Source organism: Electrophorus electricus, chromosome 25 (assembly GCF_041902795.1).
Source record: "Electrophorus electricus isolate QZ-2024a chromosome 25, ASM4190279v1, whole genome shotgun sequence".
In the NCBI taxonomy this organism is placed as follows: Eukaryota; Metazoa; Chordata; class Actinopteri; order Gymnotiformes; family Gymnotidae; genus Electrophorus; species Electrophorus electricus.
In genome coordinates, this window is record NC_137521.1 from 8,398,504 (window position 1) to 8,415,263 (window position 16,760).

Genomic DNA, 16,760 nt, shown 5'->3' on the forward strand with positions numbered 1-16,760 from the left:
TTAAAATGATTTGGATCTAAAGATTTATGTCATGGAACACAAACAGCCAGAAAATAAAAACTGCATTCTGGCTATAGCTTGAATTTGGTGCTTCCCTGGCTACAGTTTTTTTTTTTGTTTTGTTTTTTTTTCTCCCATTTTTTAAAATTCATTAATTTATCCCCAGGCAGGAATATGCAACTTTATTCTTTAAGATAAAGTGATTAAGTGGAAGCCATTCTGCAAAGGAGCCATCACTCTACATTAGCAATGCGTTTTATCCAATGTTCATGGCACATGAGCACATGACAGTATCTTGAAACTGAGTAAGTGTGTCTAAGATTTGTCCTTTATCATCCCTGCTCCAGCACACCTGATTCAACTCATTTGGTAATAAGTCCTTCATAATCAAAATCAGACAGGAACTTGACAATCTTCTCTAGATGAAAGCTGAAAAAGTACCTGAGATTGGTGGTTTCTGAGGTTAGATTTTTCTAAAGCTTTTCCTACTGAGGTAAATGAAACCACAAAACATAATAAATCCACATCAATTATACTTCCAGAAATTGTTTATAAAGGATCTTATAATCTATTTCATGAGTACACCATTATTTATTATCTATTTAATTACTAGGTTTTAAATTGGAAAAAAAAAAAAAAAAGATTTACAGACAATCTGGTAGGTTTCTTTTAGGTGTATGTTTTAGGTGTATGACATGATGTTATCAGGGGGTGCAGAAGATAATATATCAGTATGGATGTTGGTCCTAGCCTCCAGGCAACACTCAGATATACTGAAGTGCTGCGGAGATGATAAGTGAGCCAGAAATTGTATGTGATCTATAACTGAGTCTGCATTGCCAGTCTTTGTGTACTGAATCATATTTGCAAAGTGAGTGTTCAGAAGAGAGGAGCACTATACAGAATTGTTTGCAGAAGATTACTGATTTGTTCTATAGTCCCCAAAACCCTCTATTGACCATGGCTGATCATGGCCATGTAACCAGGCAGCCAAGAGTGTTTGCTTGCATTGTTTACTTGAATTATAGTCATTAATTCAGAGGGTTCTTGAAATGTTCCCAACCTCTCCAGGACACCTTGAACCATCCTGAAGAACCAGCACGAGAATAAAGTACCTCACTAAAATCTGAGCACCTAGTCAGTATGATGAAGAATGACAAGGTGAACACAGCATTGCCCCCCAAACATTTATTCTATTTTCTATGTAAAAACTGTCAATCTTTGAATAATACATCATTATACAAATAAGTGATTGAATTGATTGCTGAGTCAAAAAAAATATTCTATTTATACTACTTCTAGCGTAAACTTTAATTTTGCCATTAATTATTTTCTTTCTTTCATTCATTCTCTCTCTCTCTCTCTCTCTCTCTCTCTCTCTCTCTCTCTCTCTCTCTCTCTCTCTCTCTCTCTCTCTCTCTCTCTCAGGATCACCTAGACAGAAGGTTTCACATAGCTCCTAGGGGAGAAAGATCTAAATATACCTGCATGACCTCCTCCCATTTTAACCGCTGAGAGAAGGAAAGATGGAAGACTTTCCCGAACATCCATGTCAGAGTAGTTACTGAATAAATATTGAAGGCCATGCGCCTCATAACTAGTCCGTTCTGTTGAGGCCTTAGAACAGTAACTGGATAAGGTCTGAAACAGATCCTGCGGCAAGCAGACGCAGAGACAAAAAGGAAAGATCAGCGGGAGATGGAGAAGGATAAGGTGAGCTTCCTTGCATTACTTTATTTATAACTTCCCTTGAATCATCTCACAATAATGTATGCATCCCCAAGCACTACTCCAGCTCCTCTGTACTGCCTCATGTGGCAAGTGTTGTTGTGCATGTGTGTCTGTGTTCTCTACAAAGACTCTAAAAACGCCTCGAGAGCTCTTGGGTGCACATTGATACTGACTGTAGTTCTCACAGTCCACGAAGGCATTATACACCTTAATAATATTCAGATTGCCCCATTCTTGAAGTTAAAGGGCTGGCATCTGGAGGAAAAAGGCAAATATAAATAAGACATTCTGAATCTGAACAGACTGCTTTTTCTTGCCCCTTGTGACTCAGCAGGCACTGATAACATCCTCCATAACTCCAATAGGTGGAGGAAAAAGCAGGAGTTGGACCTACAGGGGCCTCGAGACAGAACAAAGCCAAGAGAACGGGAGACATGGGGGAGGGGAAAGTCAGGGGAAATTGCTGAGAAAGATTTCCCATGAGCTCTACTTCCAAATGCTTCAGCTGCTGAAATGCTGAACATTAGCAGCATGCCCGCACAGCTGTGCTTACAGAGGAACGGTCCATGCCCCAATCAGGAAGTGCAGAGAATCAGTTCTCTCTGAAGAGCAGATTTTACACTCTAAAAGTGATTATGATGATAATGTGGATGATGATAGTGATCACGATGAAACAAGAAACTGATGCTGAAGCACCGCAGAATAATGAGCTGAATTTGCAAACGTGTACAGCTGTCTTCCCTGTCATTATAACCAGGACTGATCATTGCCGGACCTTTATTTCCCCTTAAGTTAGTACAACCAAACTGATGAATGCAATGCTAATAAAGCCTTTTCTTCAATAAGCAAGTTATTGATGTCCTGGGTTATTGTCTGTGTGGCAAAGACTGAGAACAGCAACCACACCTGGCCTTGAACCCAAGTCCTGCAGGCAGTAAACACATTCCCTGACCACCAGGCCACAGCACAAATTTTACCATAAGACCTCAGTCTGCGAGCTGTTAGTGTGAACGTGGTTGATCTTTTAGGATGAACAGTTCTCAGGTTTTGGGTGACCACTGCACTGCTAACGCGTGTGCTTTCTCAGCATGCAGCTTCTCAAGACACTGCCTACCTCCTCAAAGAAAACACTTGAAACCAGTTACCTGCCATTTCAAAGAACGCCATGTAAGAAATCAAGCATATTATCACCACAAGGTCGTACACATTCTGTACACATGCTTGATCATTTACAGGTTTCTTTTGTGTATTTTATTTGGATGCTTGTACTTCTATTTTTATAATCACCTTCACGCATGATCAGTCACTCCGTGTGTGTCTGTGTGTTACTTCTCAGACGCAAACCCAGGTCCATTCAAGGAAATTTAGGTGTGTTAGATAAAAGACAAAAGTGAAATTGAAACCAAGGTGCAGGGATCCTGCAGGACTGCCATAGAGAACTGGTCATTTACAGCAGTGTTACTTAAGACAAGAGTATAAGCTTCTTACTAAATTAGCATTGCTTGTCTTCACACTGCACTCAGAAGCTGCGAGCACACAGAAGCTGCTGCATGCACAGGCTGATTCTGGGTGCTGTGAGTCTGAAACCAGTGTAATCTGTAGCTGTAGTAGTGGCCATGGTTAAGAAGGCTCCTTGCCCATGTTAGACACCTGGGTAAACACCCGCCAGATGGGAAAATAACATTTACTGGTGATTCAGCCAACATGCAGTCTGGGACACTATCTCACACAAACTGGAAAACAAACAGGGATATTAACACATGTAGTGTATGCCTGCATAAAACACACCAGGTATTCATCTGGCATGCCTGGTATTGTATTGGCCTGGCTTTCCATTTGCATTTATTAAGTTTATTGAGCAGTGTTGGATGTATGGGCCCTGCAGGGTGTGAGCTTGACCTGCTTGACTCTACATCATACGAAAACTAGCTTTGTCACAACTTTCTATTATATGCATGGGTGTTTATGCATGTGCCTGAGGACCTTCAGACAGCTCGTGTATTACAAATACATGCAGGCATCTCTCCACGCAGAATTAACATCACGCAGATACTCCTACTGCATACTAATCCTTCCAGGTTCCTCTGTGTCTGCAAACCGAGCCCTATGTTGGCCACTTCGGCATCTATAACACAACACTTCAGCTTAAAACCACTGTGTCCACTTGAGTGGCTAGTGGGTTGCCTCATGAATACAAAAACAACAAAGGTTGAGAATGAGCGTGGCATTTAACATTCATCTGCTGTCACTAGTGCTGCATTCACAGAGGCTTTCCTTGTCTTTTCCTCTCTCCCTGAGAGGTTTGGAATGCAAGCCCAGGAGGGCTGAAACATCAGATTTCAGGCCTAATTTTTTTCTCCGAGCTCTGTCCATCTGCTGCATGCTGTATGTGATTGAAAATAGATGAAGCGATCGATTATGAGGCCTGACCCAAATAATCACAGAGCGGTCCTTACTTAAACGAACAAGAGACCAAGCACAGGGAGCCACATATCGACCACATAAATTAAAAATGACCACTCTATCTCTCTCCATCTCTCTCCCTTTCCATCTCTCTCTCTCCATCTTTGCTTCTCCCTGTCTGGTCTTGCTATCTCCTGATGCATGTGTTGGGGGCAGGTAAAAATAGCTTATCAAACAACTGCCCTAAAGCTATTTAGACAGCACAAGCTGGTTGAAATGATTTTAGATATCAGCTCCTATGGGAATAAGCCACCAAGAACACATAGAATGACAGCTGGAAACCAGCCAGGTATACACACACACACACACACACACACACACACACACCTTAAAGTTAATATACAGTGAGGACCCTAAGCAGATCATTTGTCCTGTCATCTCAGTAAGTTTGCTTATTTCTAATCACCTGCTACTGCACCTCAGAGAGATGACAGACCACACTGCTGACTTGTCTCTCTTGTTTGGTAAAACCTGTGTAATGATACGCTTTTATTTCTACTGTGTATTTGGCCTGCATGTTATTCCAGTGTCAGTGCTGCTTTTTGTTTCCCCATGCAACTTTCCTATAGCCTCTCTCTCTCTCTCTCTCTCTCTCTCTCTCTCTCTCTCTCTCTCTCTTATATATATATATATATATATATATATATATATATATATATATATATATATATATATATATATATATATAATTAGGTATTCTTAACTTTTTAAGCCATTGCAGTTACTAATACATTATGAATCCTCCAGGAAGCATCTGATCTGCTCCCTGCTAGGCTAGCAGCTTGGGCCATCAGAGTGCAGCCCAGCTCAAAACTTTGGTCTCATCTGAAGATCACTGCAAAAGAGGACCCTCAAAGCCCTGCATGAATCTTCCATCAGCCTCAAATAATGAGGCTGTAGTACTCATGTGCTGGCCAGCTCCCACCAACTCAGTCAGAAACCTAAATGAAAGCAAAGGAGGCAGTGGGACCATGTGAGAAGGCCAGTGCTATTGCTCTGTACATCAGATTGCCATGCTATGTCTGGGGCAGCGTTTCTTAAGTGCTGCCCAAGCACAACCCCATCTATTCCTTGTTAAAATGCACAGGCAGCCTTTCTGCTACCTGTGCTGCAGCGAAAGCATGTCTGCATGGGGCATGCGACCCTCCGAGAACTGTGGGTCCAGCATCAGGGGACTGTGGAGAGTAGCTGAGAGCTTACCCGAAACAGCTGATCCATTTTTCTTTTAAGAGGCCGGCAACAAAAATGACAGTCTGTCCATTGTGCATGCTCACCAGGTTTATGGGCAATCATAGGGAGAGAGCTGGCTTCTGTAAGCCCCTGACTTAACCCCAGAACCAGGGGATGGAATGACATGTTAATTTGTTGTGGAATTCTGGGGTATTCTTGCATTTCAATGGTTGTTGAAACTCACTTAAAAAAAGATTGGAACTATTTCATGATGAGGACTGAAATATAACTAAAGGTTTCATGCCTTTTATTAATAGTATTTGCTAAATTTACTAAAATCTTTTATATCTTCATATACTGGATATCCTCCACACGAATGACAGGTGTCACTGTATAGCATCCTCATGCGTGGTATGTAGAACTTAGTAAGTAAACTGTATCTGATATGCCGCAACATTATGAGCCGAGCAAAACTCTGATCATTAGTAATTGCATTTAGCGATTATGACATTTTTAAATGAAACCAGTTGTCAAAGAATATTTGAAGAGACCCAACATAACATGCTTTTAAAACTAAATTAAAAACGCTCTTATTTGGCCAGGACTTCGGCTCAGTTTAAATACTGTTCTCTTAGCACTTTTAACTTTTCATTACATTTTAACTTTTCATTACTACAGTGCACTTTTATTTCTTTTAATTCATATTTTATTCTGTCTTTATTTTCTTTCATCTCAACACTTTGTTTCTGATTTTGGCAGGGAGGGAGTAAGATGCAAATGTGGGAATGGAATGTCTTTATCCTCCGTTGCAATAAAATAACTTACTGCTGAGTGCAAATATCGCTGGCAGTAGTTCTCAAGGGCTAGCGATGTAGCAGATCAGCGGCATTACTCAGGGGCTTCCTTTGCATGCAGGAATGAGGGGCAAAGTGTTCCTGGTGGCTTTACAACAAAGGAGGCAAACATGGCACAGGTGCAAACAATCAATCAATAGTCAGGTGATTGGGAGTGGGGAAAGTGTGTGTGTGTGTGTGTGTGTGTGTGTGTGAGAGTGTGTGAGTGAAAGAGACAGTGGGCAAGTCACAAGTCACCGTGACATTTAATTTGATTTTATGAACTTTAAATTAACTTTTGAATTTTTATTCAAAATATATATATTTTTAATTATCATTAGAATTTTTATTAATTTTTTAATAGTTTATTTCTATTTCAATCAACTATATTTGAGTCTACTTTATGGTTCTTGTAACTTTTCTTTTTTTATTTTTTGGCAAAAACCTCCCCTGAGGTGATAGATCTCAGGATGTATTCTATGCGCATGTAAAGACAGAAGTAGGGCGTGTAATTCTCTAAATTAGAGTATAAAACGACATATAACCTAATTGTCTTATTACTATGAACTTCTTAACACTTTGCCTAAGATATGTTTTATATTAGTCTTATCAGATTTGAAGCCAGTACAATAATTAACAGTACATTAACATGAATTATTTGTAGCCAGTACATTAATACAATATCCAGTACAAGCCAGGATACAGTACAAGCTTGGGCACCAATTTTCTACCCAGGTACATTAATAGCTTTGGTACACACCTTTTACTCAAACCAAGGTTAATACTCAACCATATGCATTTCCCATAATGCGCATTTATGAAAAAATAGAGATGACTCAAACCAAACACTTGAACTCATGAGTTTAAAGCAAGCATAGGTTCACAGCTAAATGCTTAACATAAACGTCAGCAGTATGTTTATAACATGCTGAGTATGTCATATGCCGTTTATATTATTTGCACAGGTAATCTAAATGGATGTATGCAGTGTATAGCATTGATTTACCTGTGTGGGAAAATCAGAATATATGATTTTATATTTGTGGACTGATCAAGAAATGTGTATGATTTGGCATTAAAGTATGATAAAAAATACATTAATTCCTCTCTTTGAGAAATGTTATCTGAGCTCAGAGAAGCTAAGAGAAGTCTGTCTAATGCTGTTAAGTCGTACAAACTTTACAAAGGGAACATACTCTGTTCTGACCCAAACAAAATACAGATATGTGCATATATATCAGCAGGAACCTCTTCACTGAAATAGTTAAAAATTCCTCAAGGTATTATGTATTATGTGTAAGCCCCTGGTAGATACATAAAGGTACAGCATGATATCAAGTATTGATATAAGAATAGTAAAAGTGGGCAAAACCAATTAGATGAACCAATAGCAAGAAACGGTGGGCAAGAGATAATTCCAAGCCATTCAGACACAATGAGAAAGTTTTCCCTCTGCAAACACTTTTTGGGTATTAAGATTAACACAAACTATTAAAAAGCTTTTAGCTTTTCCTGCCGAGACGGAATTGCGTTGTTCTTCACTTCAGCCTAAACTGGAGGAGAAATCTCTTCACAGCAAATTGGCAAACCAGCCAGGAGGAGATGAGATGATGGGTGGATGGTGGGCTGCATAGTAGGATGAGAGAAAGCCACAGACCAGCCACTGTAGTCCAGCCACCGCAGTCCTGACACTGTAGTCTAGCCACTGTGGGCCAGCCACTGTAGTCCAGCCACTGTAGTTCAGCCACTGTGGGCCAGCCACTGTAGGCCAGTCACTGTAGTTCAGCCAAAGTAGGCCAGCCACTGTAGGCCAGCCACTGTAGTTCAGCCACTGTAGGCCAGCCACTGTAGGCCAGCCACTGTAGGACAGCCACTGTAGTTCAGCCAAAGTAGGCCAGCCAATGTAGGCCAGCCACTGTATTCCAGTCACTGTAGGACAGCCACTGTAGGCTGAATTCCAAAAGGCAAAGAAAACCAGGGAAAGAGTGAAGTGCTAATAACCTCCGACGACCTCCAACAAGCTTTTCTGCATGGTGTAAAATCATAAGAGGCAGAAGAAGGCAAAACAAAAGACACAGGATGCATACCAAGGGACCATTTGACACCAAACCACTGGGGTCACAGCCCTTGTGGATAATGGGTCACTGAAAAGTGAAACAAGAACCATAACAAAAGAAGCAGTCCAATTACATGAGTCCCAATAAACTGATAAACAAATCAAACCCTCTATGAAAAGCTCAACAGACAGTTAAACCAGTGTCAAGGAGTGACTCACTAACATATTGATATTAATGCTGGTGTTGTAATAGTTTCATGGTGGTCCTCATGGTGGGTGATAGTATCTTTATACTTACTGATTTAAATTCCAAATTCCTTAGTGTGTACATCAGTGAGGATCTCAATTGGTCACACAACACAAAACACCTGATCAAGAATTGTAAAATAGAGCTGTTAAATTAGCAAAAAGGTTGTTGATCTAGGACAATGTTTTTGAATTGTTATATCTAAAAATGTAAGTCCTTTGCTGAACCCTTATGGTGAATACAAATCATGCACAAAGAAAGCAGGTTAGACAGGATGTTTCCTTCATTCAGTTGACTTTATGAAGAGGATTTTTAGGTTTGGCCCTTTTTTTTGCCCAAGAGTGTAGTTAGCACAGCTTTTCTATTTTTTTCTTGTTTTCAAAAATGGTAGTTAGCTAAAACAAAAGTTCCATCTGAATACTTATGTTTTAAAATTATTTAATATGCGTTAAATTTAATGTGTTATTTAGGCATGTAAGATCCTCCACATTGCCCCCTCAACACACAATAACCTGCACCCTGCTGTAGATAATAGGGCTGAGATAGTACTGCTGGATGAGTGTGCTATATAAATAAAATCCATTATGATTCATTGCTTCCTGGCTGTCCAGTGTTGCCGATAACTCTGCTTCACTGCATGTGAGGAGAGACACAGATACTCAGAGCAGGAAGTAGAGGTGTGCAACACTCTACAAAAGTCACTACATGTACATCCATAAATGTGGGTACCAAGAACAGGATAAATGAAAAGCAAAAGGACAAAATATAGGATCGCTCTCTTTCTCTCACTCAGTTGGGGGTAAAACAGGTACACAGGCTCATTCCCTTCAGCATTAGAAACCATAGGGAGACCTGGTTCAGACATGCCTGGAGCAAAAGACCTGAAATCTTGGCAATCCCCCGAGACACATATCATTGTAAGAGAAACTCCTCACATGCCTCCAGGCTCAACTTTAAGAGTGCAAGAGGTAGAAGTCCTCACATTCTTTTTAATTTTTCTATTTTGTAATTATTAAGAATGTTTTAGGCTATTAGAAGGTATTCTTAACACTTTCAGTAGTTGTGACTGCTCATATATGATCATTACTAATGTATGAGACCATAAAAATTATACTGTTCCAGACTGTAATATTTTATGAAAAAAAAAAAAAAAAATCTGTCCCTTTCGATGGTAATCATATGCATGAATTCAGCATATCTGTATGTGTAGGTAAAGGACTTGGGAGTGTCAGTATCTATTGGTCTGTTGCATGTAGGATCAGTGGTCTTTGTTAAGCCATCTGTTGTGTGTGTGTGTGCGCGTGGTTACGTGAGGAGAGATCCTCCATGTTTTACCACCCAACAACGCTGCTCATCTCTGCAGTGACTGGAAAGGAACTGGTACGTCCTTCTCCGCCCACGCCTTGGCCACAGAGCACAAGATAAACCTCCACCTTGGCGACAGCCCTGTCAGCCGTCTCATAGCAACAGCCTCTTTTAGCTCCCCCATTATTCCGCTATTGTGATGCTAATAAACAAGCCGAGCAAAGTCCTCCTCTTCAGTTGCAGAGAAGGAAATAAAGTAGCGTTAGTGACACAAAGAAACTTGGCCCAAAAAAAAGAGGAAAATTTAAACCTGGACTTTTTGAGAGGTTAATTATAAATATTAAAATGTTTGTGTGAATGGTGTTGTGAGAGCTCTTGAATCGAGGCTGATATGTGAGGTGAAGACAGTGTGTTTGCTGTGTTTTAAGATAAGCCTTTTCAGACATTTTGGTGAGGAGAGCCATAGTGACAAAGGAAACAGAACAGAGTAGAAAAACAACTCCAAAAATAAAAACAAGTGAATACCTGGCCTAAAGAGTGTCTGTCAAAGGATCAGCATCATAGAGGATCTTTGGGTCCTGGAAATGGAAGGGTTATATCTGAACTGTGAGAAAACAAAACATGATAAAAATACTCTCTTTCAGGGGGCTTGTCCACATTGTAACACTGTTTTAAGTTTATTAATAATTGGACGTTACTGTTATTGGACATCCGTTAGTTCCAATATATATAGTTTCAAGATTTCATTGAAAGCCACTTTAGCATTTAATTTTTACAGGATCAGCAAAAGTAATTATGTTATAGTTAATTCATCATGGGCATAGCCTCTGTTGTTAGTCACATACTGTAAGCTTACTAAACCCGTTTTATTCGGATTTGAAGACTTAAACAAAGTGTTTAATTTGCTTCGTTTGTCAGCCTGAACTAATTACCACAGCCATACATTTAAACAAGCTGGACCACCTCCATAGGCCTTATCTGCTTTCTGCAGCAGTGGTCGAGTCAGTTGTAATGCCTTAGAACAAATTCCAGAGAAAAAGCACAAAAATGACGAGTACAAAGTGGATTGGGAGCCTTCCTCAGTTTTGGGTACACGTCATTAATCATTAATCATAGCAAACAGTGGCAGGTGAGAGATTAGTACGATGTTTTTTTTCTACTATGTCTCTATTTGTTAGGTGTAGAGATTTACTGATCAGAAAACTAACTAGCTCGCTCCAAAACATCAAATCATATCAAATCGCTTTTGTCACATCATTGCCATATCACTACACAGCCTGCATTAGTGAAGACATCTGCATGAGTCCATGAGGTCGTTATTGCACAGAACACAACATAATATAATATAATATAATATAATATAATATAATATAATATAATATAATATAATATAATATAATATAATATACCAGGGATATACAAGAAATATACAAAGATGCTGTGATGCATCCAGTCAGCACAGACATAGAACATTCTGAGGATGTGGGGGCTCATACTGAACCTCTTTACCCGTCTGAGGAAGCAGAGGAGGTGTTGTGTCCACAAAAACATATTCATTACCCTTTTAACAACTAGGTTAGAAGACTAAGAATCGGTTATTATTCGAATTTCTATAACAATGGCCAAATTGTTATGCAAAAGGTTCAAATAAAATGTAATATTTAATTAAGATTCAATATATAAATATTCATCTAATTATAGTTTCCTGTTCCTCTCATAACTGAATGGTCAGTGCTGTTACTCAGCCCAGTCAGGAACTGTCATCATGCTATTGATTATTCTCCATGATATTTCATAACAACTTGCTACTTGTACGTATGGTTTGATATTTTATTAAGGAGGTATTTCTAAAAAGCTGAGCATCACAGGGACATCCAGATTTTATAGTCCATCTATTTATCTACATGTAAATTGCAGCAATTTATAATAGCTGGATTATGCAGGTTGTGTATCTCAGGTTTGGCTGTGTAATTGACCTGCAAAATTCTGAGGATCCGAAAACTCACGCCAGACCTATTAAGATACAGACCTGTTTCCCCGTTTAGTCAGTTTAATAACACTGACTTGCACTTGTATCCTGCATCCTACTACCAAGTTACATTTATATACTCTAAAATTTAAATAGATGAAAGTGTCTCATCCATTTCAGTCCTCATTTTTTAAAATTATGTTGGGAACTATATTCAAAGAAAAGTAAAACATTATTTAAATAGATAAAAAAGAACCAGATTCAAAGATGATATACAATGATACATTTGCCATATTAATGATCATATCAGAGTGAAAAAGACCTCATAGGCAAATGCAGTCATTTTGCTGGAAGTCACTGGCACAAACTATCGAGCTGTCAGTGAAAATTCTGTGACGTGATTAGCAGCAAGTGCTTTTTGTAATGCTGTCCTCTGTGATTGTTCTAGAACTTTTCATTATTTTTATCTCTATTGTGGACGTATCCCTTCCACATTTTTATGAACGTGATTTTGTTTTTCTTATGAAATTGTCACATTTAGTATTACAGGAACATTCCATACTTTTCCAAACTCAAATTTCCAGAATTCTTGGTATATTTTTCAAACCATATTTTATGTCTAAGTCACTATGCTCACTCTCTTTGGAACTAGATATTAGCTAGATGTCTGTTATGTAAAAAAAATGGTTTCAAAATCCTACTGATAACAAGTATGTTTACTTTCTGTCTCCGTATGCTATTATGTTGTCAAAAAATTGGCAGATGATTGTAGCTAGATACCATAGTTCATACAAATCAACTAACACCAAAAAGTTCAGTGCACACCATTTTATTCAAGCTGCAATGCTAAACAGTGCAGGGTTGTTCATGTTTTGACATGTACATTTAAATAATTTTATACCTTCAACCCCTACAGTAATGGAAGGAACATTCATGTACAACCAGGGAACTAAAGTCCATGGACTTTGCTTCATTGGCTGTGGGGGTATTTTCCTTTAACATACTGAATAAATATTATTGTTCCTCTCATATTGTAGCCTTGTTAATTATGTCTTGTTTATTCATTATGCCTTATTTATTCATTATGCCTTATTTATTCATTATGTCTTTATGCAGAAAAGGAAACCATTTACTTTTTTGTCTATTTACTTTTCTGATACACAACTGCATAACTCATAAATGTTCAGACAAGATGACTATATGGTTATTTGTTATCCAATGTATATATGCAGTTCAAAAATATTGCTGCACTTTCTATTAAACTAATATGGTACAGTTATAAGGCATTTGGAGCAGTGCTGTTTTGCAGGCTGTGATGTACAAGCAGCTCTGCATAGGAGTGTGCATTCAGTTGCACACATACTTCTTGCCTTGATTTATCTCACGTAGTGGTAAACATTTTGGCTACACTGGTTGCTGGCTTCATGAAAAACACTGCTTATATGATTTTCTACACTGTGTATGAACCCTGGAATTAAGACAGAGGTTTGTAATAGTTTTGCTACATATTTCCTGTAATCTAGGATCCCATCCATTCTGTAATCTGTCATCAGAAATAATAATCAGATGATTTGTTATTTGTTAATTTTTTCAGTACAATTAAATATCATGCATCACATAATGCATATAATGAGCTGATATCATATGCAGCTGCACCAAGAAGGACACCGTGGTACCCGTAGTAAACCTCAGCATTTTCTGTCTATGGCCTAAAGAACTCACAGAATGGTTGAAACACAGTAGATTGGTTAGAATACAGTTGTGTTCACGGTCTTCTAAGTATGCATAGTGTGTAACACTGGAAGCCAAGGTACAGCTGCTTCAGGGGTGTTGAGATATTATTTCTGTGCTATTACAGACTCCTCCTCTCTTTCTTTAGCATGATGATTCTCTACTGCAGCTGTTTGTGCTGTACTGGAAAACATCCTACTGTATTTATAAGCAGAGACTAATCTACCACATACAAGTCGTGCTGGTCTACCACCATGGAATATGTGGACTTCCAGCCTATTGTGCTACTCATAAAAATACTGTCTACTTAGTATCAGGGATCAAGGAGCAAAGCTTACAGGTCTGTACAAAAATAATTTGTTTTAAGCAATTATTTTATTATAGAATATAAAAAGGAAAATATTAAAGGTGAAAAAGCCTAATGTGTTGTCCATTAGTGTACCAGCACTATAATCCTAGAAAGGATTTTAGGTGTCTGCTAAAATTTACTTAAATGCAAGGCTTTATCTCTGCCCTATAAATTCTACATAAACCCAGCCATTTTATAATTAAATAGATTATATTGCAATCAAACTATTTCTGAATGATTTCAATATTTATATCATATACTTTACACATTCTAATTAGTATATTGATTTGCTGTATACCCTTCACTGGTAACAGATTTCACTAAAATAAATATAAAAAAAGATGCTGACCTAAGGCCATCTGCTTCTAACAGAGTATATAAATGAGCAACAGCTAAACTGGCCTCAGAACAGTGCCTGGTAATCCATCAGGTCAGTAGCCACTCTCTTTGCTGATTTGAGGAAAATTAGGAAAGGTGAAATATGTTTCCCAGCAGACGGGGGCTAGGGTGGGCATTTTTCTTACCTAGCAAGTATGGAATCTCCTGTTGCGTCACTCTTCATGGCATCAGTATTTTCTGAGGAGAATTTTTATTTCTCTCTTTGTTGCTGGTGAAGCCACCCGTCCTTGGCCTGGCTCAGGAGATATATGGCATCCATAAATAATGGCACAGAAAGCTGTTTTCCCTCATCAGCGAGTGGGACCGAAGCCCAGGGCATAGGGGCAAAGCAGCCCTTCCCAGTGTCCCCTCCCTGCAAAGCCATGCAGAATGGAAAAGACCATATGAGCACATGTACAGAACAAGTGCAGTAACTGGATTGTTGCTATTCTGTCATAGATTATTCCATGTTAAAGGGAAAATTAAAGGGATATTCATTTGTAGCTTGTGATATTCTAGGCTTAGGGGTAGTAAAAAAAATAGTGTGAATAACCATAGTCAGTGTTCACAAGGAGGGGTAGAACCATAGATGTTATAGGTGGATTTTACAGCTTAGAGTTGGTCACAGTAACTCTAGTGGTTACTGCAATTTTGAACTTTTGTGTGTTTGTCTGCTATTAACTCCATAAAATGAAAGTAGTGAAAAGAGAGAGAGCAGTTGTTAGGGGAATTGGCCACTGTTCAGACTTAATGCTGCATGAAAGGTCAATTTGGACAGCAATTTTTTTTTTTTACATTAGAGAAATACAGTGAAGGACCAAAGTACAGATAAGAAATCCATCTGTTATCACCAGCAATCTGCTCCTACTTATTTATCTCTGTTATTATCTTATCATCTTTTAACCCTGCCCAACAGATGGGGACAGTGTGTGAGACTTTTGGTTTGAGGAAGGTTTCTTTCACCAGGCTGGCAAGTTTAAAGGGCTCATTTTCTAAAGCTGCTAGGAGACGCTGGTCAGCCTTGTGAGCCTGGTCAGCATGGTGAGCTTTCTTTATTTTTACATCAGATCCGATTTCCCACAAACCCAGTTTTACTGTTTCAGTCACTTTCAATCCTGTCCCTGAAAGTCGGGAAACAGCATAACACTGCAGAACCACAAAGACCTTTCATTGTTGTAAGTGTTTCCCACATTACTAAGAAGCATGGCTCTTTCTGCAGACACTTGGTCAGATGGATATCGAAATGTCCTGTAAACATATGCAAGTATACTGGTTGCATCTCTACACAGAAAATAAGGCTATTTCCATGTACCTTACCTCAGCGTCAGGCACTACCATGGTGGGACCAGCCTATGGAGAGAGCTCTTTTCAAATGGCATGTTGTTTCTGTCAAATGAATTGTACAACCAGTGACGGCATGGCTCAGACAGTGGAAATGGGTACAGTGTTATCAGGGAGGTGTCCTCTCTTGGTGATGCCTATTCAGTGTACATGCCTCAAGCACTTGTGCGTCACGGTGGACCCCATGTGTAGTCCATGGTGATGCACAAGTGTTTCAGGTAATGCATGGTGACATGTAAATGTTTGAGGTGGTAGTACATGGTGTCGCATACATTTTCAGTTAGTCTATGGTGACATGTAAGGGTTCGAGGTAGTACTTGGTGACACATATGTGTTTGGGGTAGTTCTGTTAGTCCTGAAGGGAGATACTGCCACTTTGTCCCGTTGGCTTGACCAGTCTTCTCAAGCAGTCGTCCTAAAAGTAGTAACATAAAATATCAAAAAGGTTATTTCAGAGTACTACCTTGCCCTCAGGTCTTTGACAAACCAATCATGGCAAGCCCCAATGAATTCTATTATCAGTGTACCTTCTGATATATATCCAATTATCCATCATGAATGTTAAAAGGCAGCTATTATAATCAGGGATGATAAGGTATCATTGTATTTTTCTCTACTACATTAGAGATCAAAGAAAAGGTTTTCTTACAACACAAAACAGGCTTAGTGGTATTGACTGGCATTACTCACCATATCTTACAGATAGAGCGAGTTACAGATATAGAGAGAGAGACAGATAGATAGATAGATAGATAGAGAGAGAGAGAGAGAGAGAGAGAGAGAGAGAGAGAGTGAGAAAGAGAGAGAGATAGGGTGAATAGATTTTAATGGTTTTGCTGTGACATAGTTGTATACATGTCCTCGCATCATCCATTATGTTTATGTAACCTTTAGTCTGAGATGAAGACTAATTTGATCTCTTTGCTTGGCTCTAAACAGCATGGTTTACGCTGGCCACCCCTTTGTGTGTTCCAGCAATGTACATTACAGACCAATGCTAACAAAACTCAAAGCCTGGACTGTTCAAAATACACTCTCCTCTGATATGATATTATAGGGTTCTGCTCTTGGATTAAGAGCATTAAGGCAACTCTCTCTGTTTGTGTTTAGATTGTATGATATTCCTGTTCCTGGACAGAAAAGAAGAAAGCATCCAGGGAATTGTAATCTTTTGTAAATTTCACTTG